Genomic DNA, 12260 nt, shown 5'->3' with positions numbered 1-12260 from the left:
AGGGACGGGGAGGTTCTTCGCATGTTCACTGATGATGCTCTGCCTGTGCGACACTGCCCTCTGCTGACGAACAACCCTCGCGACACTGCCCTCTGCTGACGAATTTTTTTTTTCTTTCCTCTGCTTTTTATTTATTTTATTAAACAATATAAATGTACTACGGAAGCCCTGAACCGCAACGTAAAAAAATAAATAAATAAAATAAAAATCTAAAATTACGAGAATAAAGTCGAAACATTTCGAGATTAAAGTCTGTAAAAAAAAAAATAGAAAGAAAATGCGTTTGTGAAGTCGAACTGTCTCGGACATGGATCTAATCAAAATAGTAGCTTTTTACCTTTATCTGGGCTTTCAACAAAAGGAAATTCTACAGGTGCCAATCTACCAACATGGCATTAGCATTTGTTTTAGGACGTTACAAAATATACTACTGCGCCGGAATCTCGAAAAAATATTTCGACTTTAATCTCGAAATGCTAGAATTTTATTTATTTTTTTACGGATTTTTTTATTTATTTATTTATTTATTTATTTTTTACGTTGCTGTTCAGGGCTTCCGTAATATACAAACTCAAGTATGGAACAATAATACGCATATGAAAATATACACAATTAAATCCCCAGACGAGAATCTGTGCATATAGGCCTATTCTTTTTTATTATTATTATTTTTAATGCAATGCCATGAGAACAAGAGGTATTACATATTCACATTACATTAGCTGCCAGAAATGGAAAGAAAATAAATAAATAAATAAAAATAGAGGGGGAAAATAGAAAAATTACATAAAATCCAGTGCTTTCAAAGCATTACATGTTTTCAGCGCTTTTTAAAAAAAAAAGATTTACATATAATTTAAAGTCATTTTTAAAATGTGAAAAATGTGGTTTGCATTGAGCCCACTTCTTTTTATGTATATGGTATTTTCCTAACAAAATAAATAACTGTATAATATGTTGTTCTTTACATTCTAAATGGTCATTCTGAGTTTAACAAAGCACATCAAATACACACATTTCTATCATACACTTCAGGTTTCTAAGTCTTTCCAAAATAATCTTGAGTGAAAAATCTAAATCTAATAATCTAAATACAGTGAAAAAACAGATAGTTTTTCTAGTGCACAAAATTCACAGGTAGCCTATATGAAATTTTAAGGTTAAATCTTTCCAAAACATGCTGAGCAGGATAAATTCTGTGAAGTATTTTGTAAGACACTTTCTTAATTTTGTCCACATAGGCTTATTCCTGGAATCATGTAATGGTGTGCTGAGTTTTTTATCTTTAAAATATTAAACATTTATCGTTTAATATCTGGGATGTTTTAATTGCTTTTTTGTTTCTTTCAAATTTACATAGGGAATCAGCAAGATTCAGAGCAAGTTTCATTATTTATTTCTGATGTTTTTCAATACAATAACCGACACAATGGTCTTGTTTATGGAAAGTGATACTGATTTTTTGAGGATGGACTATCATTAAAATTGGGAAATACAATTTTTCTGATTCAAATTTCTTCTCTGTTTTGATTGGATGGTCGTGGTTTGCTATTGGTCATCTCATGATGTGAGTGACAGGTTGCCCCGCCCTCACGCCAGTAAACACGTCATCAGAGAAGAGAAGAGATGTTGCTGCAAGAGGGAGGGAAAGTTATTTTGATTAAAGATTACAAGGAACGTGAATTTAAAAAGATAGGCTAATGATGTGCACAAATGAATCATTTATAATAAATACAGCAATTTTCCATAAAAAACAAGAACTGTTCATTTTGATTTCATAGTGGAGAACGATGGAGAAATGTAGAACTATTAATTTAAAGTTGTTGATTATATCTATAGAAACAATATATTTTCAGTTTATTACAAAATATGCATATATAAATGTTTAAGTATTCTGACTGAGTGTTGTGAGACGACTCTATTAAGTGGAATTTTCTGTACAGGATCATGGATAGTTTTTGACCATGGCTGCGTCCGAAATCGCATACATACTCTATTGAGTAGGTGCTGATTTTGAATAAAAAAATTACTCCACGGCCGCAAAAAAAAGTATGTTCTGTATATTGTATGGATGAGTGTAGCATGATCGCAATCCGGACGTAGGCCTACTACATTCGCCATGTTGTCATTATCACGTGACCTACCAGCGTCGCTTCACTGTCATTCATAAATCCTCTCCTGTGGCCTCATGGGTAACTTAACGTGTCCATCATATACACACTTCAGAATCTCACCTGATCATCCGAGTACTTTAGCCGACTCTTTTATGAGTACTGTAAATACAGACATACTTCTTTCGTCATAGCCTATAGGCATACTATTTTTCGCCTACTATATAGGGAAGTATGCGATTTTGGATGCAGCCCATGAATTCCACAGTATGAGTTTGCCTCATTTACTTTTTTCTTCTGTCAGATCAGCAAAATGTTTGAATCATAAACATTCATAAACACATGACACAATCTATGTAAGTTAATCAAAAACATTGTGGTGTTACCAACGGCACCTAAGGTAACCATTCCTTTAAGCAAAGGGGAAAACAAAAACTAACTACAATGTACTCACCAAAAATAAACAGATTTATTGACAGATAAACCAATATGACAATACATACATCAAGTCAAAGAAATACATTGTAGAACACAAAAACTCATCCCCCCTCAAAGGATATTACTAACCAGCCAACCTTCTACAAACCCCAATACAATCCCAACTTTGTCACACAGAACAATTCAAAAATAAAGCACAAAGTAACTGACACAAACAACCCCAAAATCATATTAAATAAGTATAACATACTCAAACCAACACAAATAAATCAAGTCCACGGCAAACTTAAATCTCATGCAAATAAAGAGTTCATGTGTTTTAAAGCATCAATATAGTACAGGGAGTACAAGGGTTGGTTGGCAACACAAGGCTGGGAAGTGACATACAAACAAGGAAAAAAAAGTTTAAAAAAATAAATAAAAAAACCACCCCACTAGCCAGTACAATTCACAACATCTATACACTCATTGCGCTGGAGGCATACAGCGCGCACATGTCGGTACTGGCTAGATGGGGAAAATCAAAAACAAAACAAACTCAAGAGGAACAGCGATCAACTAAACCTAATACAAAAACAAAAACATAATTAGCAATACAAATTACCAATACACACAAAATGACCACAAAACATATTTATTTAATCTCATTAGAAAATAAAATCAAGACATTTACAAACTGTATAAAAAAACCTCAAATTACCTGCAACACAGCCACTAATCCTGGTCTAACTTCCAAGATAGAAACGGGCGTGACCAACGGCCTACAAATCCACACTGTTTGGTGTCTGCATTAAAAACAATTCCCTAATTAAGTAAAAGTCTTCATAAATATGAAACATAGCAATCACTATTTATTTAGCCTACCTGCTCACCAAACCGTTCACGCACAAACCAACATGGACCTGTCACCGGACCGCACAATGTTTGTGTCTGCATTAAAAACATCTAATTCAGTGAAAAAGGCTTTGTAAATATAAAACAAAAGTCAATATTTGTTTGGCCTACCTTCTCACCCAGACCATGTCTGTGCACCAACACACAAGGAAAGGCTACCAAACAGCACAATTCCACACAAAAGATTGGACCTCCTCTCTAGGCCTCCCTAGAGGTGCCTGCTTAAAAACCCTCTACCTACCTGGCCACGCCCTCTACTAATTGCCATCTCACCGGCTACATTCTTCCCCCCAGAAATTAATCGGCGATCCGCCGATGCACACACAAAGAAGTGTTCTCATCACCATAGTAAACAGCATATCAAATCTGTCTCTAGGACTACAACTCCTCCCCAACTACTGGTGCAATGGCAGCCTGAGGCAATCTATAAGGGTTTGAATGCTGACCTGCTGTACTCCTCCTAGAACGCCTTGGCTCTAAGGGTTGGGCCTCTGATACAGGAGATCTCTCCAAGGTACTATACTCACCTGTCCTAGGTGGTAACAGATCACAATCATCTTGCAATAATACACATGATGCCGAATCACTATCTGAATCGGTGGTAGACCCACTATTCGAGCCAACTGCTTCAGACACAGTCGAGTCTACATCACCTAAGACAGGGTCAATAAACGCCTTACGCATTTCCATCCGATGGACCTGCTTCACAGGCCCTGCCTGAAACACAGGAGCAACAGAATACACAACGCCCTGCTCTCCTGGTTCACGCACCACCTTATACAGACATGAATCATACACATCCTGAATTTTATGTCGTCCACGGTGATGGCTTTTGAGATAGACCAACTCGCCTTCTCCAAAACGCGTATCATTTACTCTACCCTCATCACGTCTGTTACGACGAGCAACCTTTTCTCTCAGTCTCTCCTGTACCTCCCCATATGCTGCCTGAAGCCTACCTTGATGTTCCACAATCCACTGATCAGGTGTCTCTGCAGTCTCTTCCAACTGATTATTTAACAAGAAATCAACTGGTAATTTGGGTTCACATCCAAACATTAAAAAATACGGGCTCATACCTGTGGAGTAATGCACTGTGGTGTTGTAAGCATAAACAAGCTGTGGCAGATGTTGAGGCCACCGCCTTTTTTTCTCTGGGGCCAAAGTCTGCAATAAATCATGGAGAGTACGATTAAAACGTTCACACTGCCCATTACCCTGCGGATGGTACGGGGTAGTGCGACTCTTCTGTACACCATAAACCTTACATAACTGGCTAATAAGGTTACTTTCAAAATTTCGCCCTTGGTCTGAATGCAGACGACATGGGACCCCGAACAAATGGAACCAATGCCGGACCAACACCTCCGCTACAGTACTCGCTCGCTGATCCCGAGTAGGGATGGCCTGAGTGAACTTAGAAAAAACATCAGTGAGCACCAACACATTCTCCCTCCCATCACTTGCCGGCTCCAACACGGTAAAATCAACAGCCAAAATTTCATGAGGCCGGGATGCTTGTAGTGTTCCCATAAAAGACCTCACCTTTGGTTGAACCGCTTTAGCGAGAATGCACCGCTGACACTCCCGACACCACTGTTCCACATCGCTCACCATCCCTGGCCAATAACAACGGCGCTTCACTAATTCCACGGTTCGGTCCTTTCCTTAATGTCCATGACTGTCATGCAAACTACAAAACACCTCCCTTTGAAGTTTATGAGGTAACAATAACTGATATATCTCTCGATGACCATCAGGTGTGTACGCTAAGCGATAGAGGCACCCATCCTTTTCACGCAATCGGTCCCACTGCCTAGCCAGCTCCTTTACAGCTCGATCCCTACCGGTCAACTCTGAAGAACGCAAAACACTACCTGCCTCCCAGGCCTTGGCAATAGGTCCAATGACTGGATCTGCCTTCTGCAAATGAGTAAGATCTACCTGTGAACATCCAGGCAATGCAGCAACTTCACTGGCACTCACCACTACCCGCTCTGGAGATCTTCCCCTCACCTGCTGCTGTAACACTTGGGGAGGTTCTGTTCCTGGAAACACATTGTTCATGGCCTGCCGAGACATTGCATCAGCATTTCGATTCACCCTTCCCGGGCGTTACTTAATCACAAAATTGAAAGAAGCTAACTGTGATAACCAGGGCCTGAAGTTAACTTTTTTGACCACCAGCCACTGTGGCAGGTGGATTTAAAAATCCACCTGCCACAGTAACTTTTTACCAGCCAGTTTTTTTTTGTTTTTTTTTTGTTTTTTTTTATTGTTCTTTAACTTGTAAGAATACACATTTAAGTGCTGTCAAGTTATTAACGAACTCATTATAAGTAATAATAACTCTTAGACTATAATTTTTTTATCTTTTTATTCATTGATTTGCTGTGTCACAGACATAGTCATATGTCATATTCATATATACTGACTGCTGCTAATCTGAGTCCACAAAAAAGGAGCAGATGCACTCCTCTTCCTCCACTGCAGCTGCATCTTCCATGAGGTCTGGTCTCCTTGACATGTCCCCACCACTTTTTGCCAGGGTCGATATTGTCCCCTGCACTTTTTAAAACATCTCGCGGCACGAATGTGCCAATTCAAATAAATAAAACATCTCCAGTTAACTGGCAGAGCATTAATTTCGTTCGTTTTTTAAATAAGAGGCGATCTAGCGCTGAAATGTGTTTTTTAAATCAAGTGATCAAAGTGCTCGTTGCCGCTGCGATCAGAGGCGCGGATAGTGTTTTTTTCTCGTGTGGCTCGCGCACACGCCGCACTTTCTTCACTCGGACGCGCGCTTGGTTTGCATTTCTGTATGTCTTCCCTGCTACAGCTAACCCTTTCTGTTCATCCACCCTACATAAATAATGACAATTCACAGTAAGCTAGGGATGGGCGTATCGATCCTGTGGTATCGATAGATCGATATACTCACGCTACTCATTTGGCATCGATTTCCTTAAAAAAATATCGATATAAACTAAAAAAATTTAATTGGGGGTGTATGTATCACTTTCAGCTGTTTTAGATTACTTCTTTAAATTACTATGTACCGGGACACCCCTGGCTGGCTGTACCTGGCGGCGTATTGAGCTGGCCCATATCACGTGACAGGAGACGAGCGAATGAGCGACATTGTGCGACACAGCCAACAACGACACACACACACACACACACACACAGCCAAACAAGGCCACCAGCCCAGTAAAGTGTGACGACATATCTCGAGTGCACTAAAGGCGTGATGGTGTCAGACCGTTTTCTAGTTCATTTTTCCAAGTTCATTTTCTCAGGGAACAACTTTGTTATGCAGGTTTATAGGATAAGTAAATCCTAGTTTATTAGGATCTTTATGACGTCTTGTTTTTGCTTCAGTGAAGTGTTACGTTTACTTCTACAAAGAGGATCGAAACATAACATCGTTATGATGTATTAGTTTTTTTGTTTGTTTGTTTTAGTTTTTTTCCCTTTTAGCTTTTTCTACCAAGATTGGTATTTTTTTTTATTTATTTTTTTTTGAGAAATAAGAAAAGTGAAAATGTGTAAGTTTTTGTTCCTATTTAATTTATTTCATTCAAATTTATTTTAATTTTATTATGTATTGACCATAATACATTTTGTATAAATGGTCTGTATTTGTCTTGTGATTTGTCTTAAATGTAATAATATTTTTACTGACAAAAATGAAAGAAAAAAAGAAGGAAAAAAAAAGGAAATTAACGGTATCGATATCGCTGAAAATGCAAGAAAAAGTATCGGTATCGTATCGAATCCTAAAAGTGTGGTATCGGCCATCCCTACAGTAAGCTTGATAACACATGCATGCCAGCGCATGTACGCACGCACGTACACACACACACACACACACACACACCGTGCTAACTCAACAGATATAGACCTAAGTTACCGCAGCTCGTATGTAAACAAATCACACATGGCTGTGTTGATGGCTGATTTAGTCAGTAGACAGTTCCTGGCAACTGTTAATTACAGCCTTCAGGAACCGTTAAGCAGAACTAAATTAATATTAATGGTAAAGTTACCGGGTACCGGACATTTTCTCACTGGTTCCCAACTCCCAACATACATTGTCATTGTACCGTAAAGTCAGCTTTGCTTTATCTCATCTCATCCCATCTCACCAACAGTTTAATACTGTTACTCGCACATCCAAAACGTTGTCTTTTACGTCGCGGACTTAAAAAAAAAAAAAAAAACAGACGCAAAAAAAACAACAACTAATGAATCACTCAATTCTCATTGGCTACCCGCCAATGTGGCAGGTAGATTGACAGTTTTACCCGCCAATTGCAAAATTCACCCACATTTGGCGCGTGGTCGGGTGTTAATTTCAGGCCCTGGTGATAACCATCGCTGTTCCAGAGCACCCAACTTTGAGGTCTGCAGGTGACAGAGAGGATTATTGTCTGTATAAATAACAAAGTCATTCCCCAACAAATACTCTCTAAACTTATCACATACAGCCCATTTTAGGGCAAGACACTCCAGTTTCATGGAGCTATAGTTCTCCATGTTCCACTCTGTCCTCCGCAGACCCCTACTGGCATAGGCAATGGGACGAAGCTTACCACCCTGCTCCTGGGATAAAACTGCCCCCAAACCTTGATGGCTTGCGTCTATCTCCAGAACAAACGGCTTACGGAAATCTGCATAAGCGAGCACAGGTGCAGTAACCAACTTTGTCTTTAATGTTTGGAAACTGTTCTCACACTCTGCATCCCACACAGAAGCTAACAGGAGCCTTGGGGTCTTACCCTTTCTTGCAGAGCCACTCAGTCTTGTTACCAATTCATGAAGAGGCCTGGCCAGCTTAGCAAATCCATCAATAAACCGGCGATAATAGCTGGCAAAACCTAAAAATGAACAAAGCTCTGCCAAGTGTACTGGACGACTCCATTCTTTTACTGCTGCCACTTTGTCAGGGTCAGTAGAAACCCCCTGCTCAGACACTAGGTGCCCCAAATACTTCACCTGCTTCTGAAAAAAACTGCATTTGCTCAATTTAATCTTAAGACCTTCCTGCTGCAATCGCTTAAAGACCTCCTCCAGCCGTGATAAATTCTCCTGTACAGAAGAGGAAAACACAATTATATCATCCAGATATAAAAGCAAAGAAGAGAACCGCTTATCCTCAAACAGCCGTTCCATGAGTCTTTGGAATGTCCCTGGGGCATTACACAGCCCAAAGGGCATACGGTTAAATTCAAACAGCCCAAATGGAGTACAAAAAGCTGTCTTTGTCTTGTCTGCCTCAGCTACCTCAACCTGATTATACCCACTTACTAAATCTAAGGTGGAAAACCACCTTGCCCCAGTCAGAGCATCCAAGGACTCCTCAATTCTCGGCAGTGGATAAGTGTCCTTTCTAGTTTTTGAATTCAATTGACGATAGTCAACACACATCCTAATGGTTCCATCCCGCTTCTGCACCAGGACAATCGGGGACGAGTAAGGACTACTACTCTCCCTTATCACCTTACTGTCCAAAAGCTGTTGAATATGAGACCTTACGGACTCATACTGAGAGGGAGGAATTTGTCTATATGGCTGTCTAACTGGTTTATCGTCTTCCAATGGAATCTCATGTTTAATCAGAGCTGTACAACCTATATCGCCCTCAGTAGTGGAAAAAATGATCTGATATTTATTTAATAGCTGCTTTGCCAGCTCTGCTTCCTGTTCAGTAAGTCCTTTACAGGAAGGAAGGTCAATGTCGCCACTAGACAACTGCTCAGCCACATGACCAGACACCTGAGCACTATACACATTTTCAGGACATATTTGTAATGTAGGCCCTGGGGCAGTAACCACGTTCACCGCTTGGACTGTACCTATAATATGACGTGGTGCCACCCATACCACCGTACTACCTTCATTAACAATTGGTGCATACACTAACCCCCTCTCTGCATATACCAAAGAGGGAGACAACAGCAAACCCTCTGGAAGGGCATTTTCCTCTGGCCCCAAAGGTTCTAAAAGAAACTATCACAGCACCTGAAACTTGGGGACAGGTCACCGGAACCATGGTCATGGTACCTGCAGCAACACGGACAGGGTTTTTACCCTGAACTCTCACCTTAAATTCAGAAGAATTTGAGACAGCTTCAATTTTTTGACAACAGCGGAGCACCTGTTTCCATGCTGGGGTAGCTGCTCGTATTTGGGGAATCTGAAAGAGCTCAGTACCATGTTCATTGAATAGATTAACATAACACTCTCGGATAATATTCATACCCAACACAGCTGGAATCTTCTCCTTCTGAGCATACATACTAGGGGAACAGGCATCTTTTACAATCAAAATCCCTTTCCTGGGTAACGTTACCCCAAATAAACTGACATCAAGTTCTACATACCCCACACATGGAATATCCATGCCATTTGCAGCTTTCAATGCTAACCATGCACATTCACGGAGACCACCTTTCCCCAAATCCGAAAAATAATGGTTAAAATAACTCTCTGTTACAGTGGTAACCATAGACCCTGTGTCCAGTAAGCACAACACATCAACTGTTCCCATTTTAACAATTAATGTTGGACAAGACCCTACCAAACTAGAAAAAGCTTGAGAATCACTTGAGCCTAGTGTCCTCATCTCCAGTGTGTGGCTCTGCACCCTGGAGGGCTCTAGTTTTCCGCAGACGAGACAGACTCAGCCACTGCCCCCCCATTAGACCCTAAAGCAGGCACCGACCTAGTTTGCATATTGGTTACACAATATCTTGCTATATGACCAGCTTGATTACATTTGATACATATGGGTTGGCCATCAGGTGCTCTACGAAATCTACTAGTTCTGTTAACATTACGTGCAGCCCCTTCTGGAGTACTCAAAGTCTTAAGAATCAAATCCAATTGTGCCTGTTGTCGTAGGACCAGCTCTTTCAATTCTGCAAATTCAGAAGCAACCACCCGATTCTCTTCACATGTAGCAACAGCTTGAGTTTCAAATGAATGAGGAATTACTCTACTTGACCTATTTCTTTGAGGCTGTTCCTCCTCCACCCAACACATTGCCTCCTTGTGCAAGTCAAGGAGAGTCAAAGAAAAATTCTGCCTCACCAACCTCTTTAGTTCTCTACGAAGGGTATGGTCCTGAACATTCTCACAAAATTGATCTCGCAGAACCACCTGATAGTCAGACACAGCATTAGGGTTAGCTTTTCGTACCCTGTCCATAAGAGCCATCAAAGCATGAGAAAACTCTTGTAAAGATTCCCCCTCCTTCTGCTTTCTATCAAAAAACTGCTGTTGCAGGATAACATAGGGAGAAGAAGAGCAATAGAGTTCACGTAACACTGCAAATATCTCCGTAGAATTCTCTTTAACTTCCTCAGGCCTAAACTTAATTTCAGTCCGAGCCTCCCCCTCTAAATGATCATAAACAAACATGGCTTTGTCTAATTCAGACATATGTCTCCCTCTAATACAACTCTCCACCTCTTCAATCCAATCCTCCAGAGAAAGAGAACCAGGAGACATTTTACCAAAGAATTTCGAACATTTTCTTTCTCTAGGCACATATATAGCCGGTTCACGCCGCTGTCCATTACCTTCTAGGGCGGAACTCGATCCAAAACTTGCTGAACCTCCAGCTTGATGAGGCTGTCTTAGTCTTTCATTTTCAATTCAGTTGCTCTAACTGCTCTCGTAGTTGTTGCAGCTCCTCTGCCATAACTGCAGCAGACCAATCCGATGTCACCAGAAACAGTCGTCGCCAGAAGCAGTCATCCCACAAGCTGATCGCTGTTCCTCCCTGCCAAAAAAACAACAAAAAACAAAAAAACAACTATCCACTTCCCAGCCTTTACTACCGCATAAAAGAAAATGGTTATCCTGCCGACTACGCCAAAATGTTACCAACGGCACCTAAGGTAACCATTCCTTTAAGCAAAGGGGAAAACAAAAACTAACTACAATGTACTCACCAAAAATAAACAGATTTATTGACAGATAAACCAATATGACAATACATACATCAAATCAAAGAAATACATTGTAGAACACAAAAACTCATCCCCCCTCAAAGGATATTACTAACCAGCCAACCTTCTACAAACCCCAATACAATCCCAACTTTGTCACACAGAACAATTCAAAAATAAAGCACAAAGTAACTGACACAAACAACCCCAAAATCATATTAAATAAGTATAACATACTCAAACCAACACAAATAAATCAAGTCCACGGCAAACTTAAATCTCATGCAAATAAAGAGTTCATGTGTTTTAAAGCATCAATATAGTACAGGGAGTACAAGGGTTGGTTGGCAACACAAGGCTGGGAAGTGACATACAAACAAGGAAAAAAAAGTAAAAAAAACAACAAAAAACCACCCCACAAGCCAGTACAATTCACAACATCTATACACTCATTGCGCTGGAGGCATACAGCGCGCACATGTCGGTACTGGCTAGATGGGGAAAATCAAAAACAAAACAAACTCAAGAGGAACAGCGATCAACTAAACCTAATACAAAAACAAAAACATAATTAGCAATACAAATTACCAATACACACAAAATGACCACAAAACATATTTATTTAATCTCATTAGAAAATAAAATCAAGACATTTACAAACTGTATAAAAAACCTCAAATTACCTGCAACACAGCCACTAATCCTGGTCTAACTTCCAAGATAGAAACAGGCGTGACCAACGGCCTACAAATCCACACTGTTTGGTGTCTGCATTAAAAACAATTCCCTAATTAAGTAAAAGTCTTCATAAATATGAAACATAGCAATCACTATTTATTTATTTAGCCTACCTGCTCAC

The sequence above is a fragment of the Abramis brama genome, assembly GCF_963993115.1.
Source record: "Abramis brama genome assembly, chromosome: 16".
Taxonomy (NCBI): Eukaryota; Metazoa; Chordata; class Actinopteri; order Cypriniformes; family Leuciscidae; genus Abramis; species Abramis brama.
Note: the sequence above shows the minus strand (reverse complement) of the source record.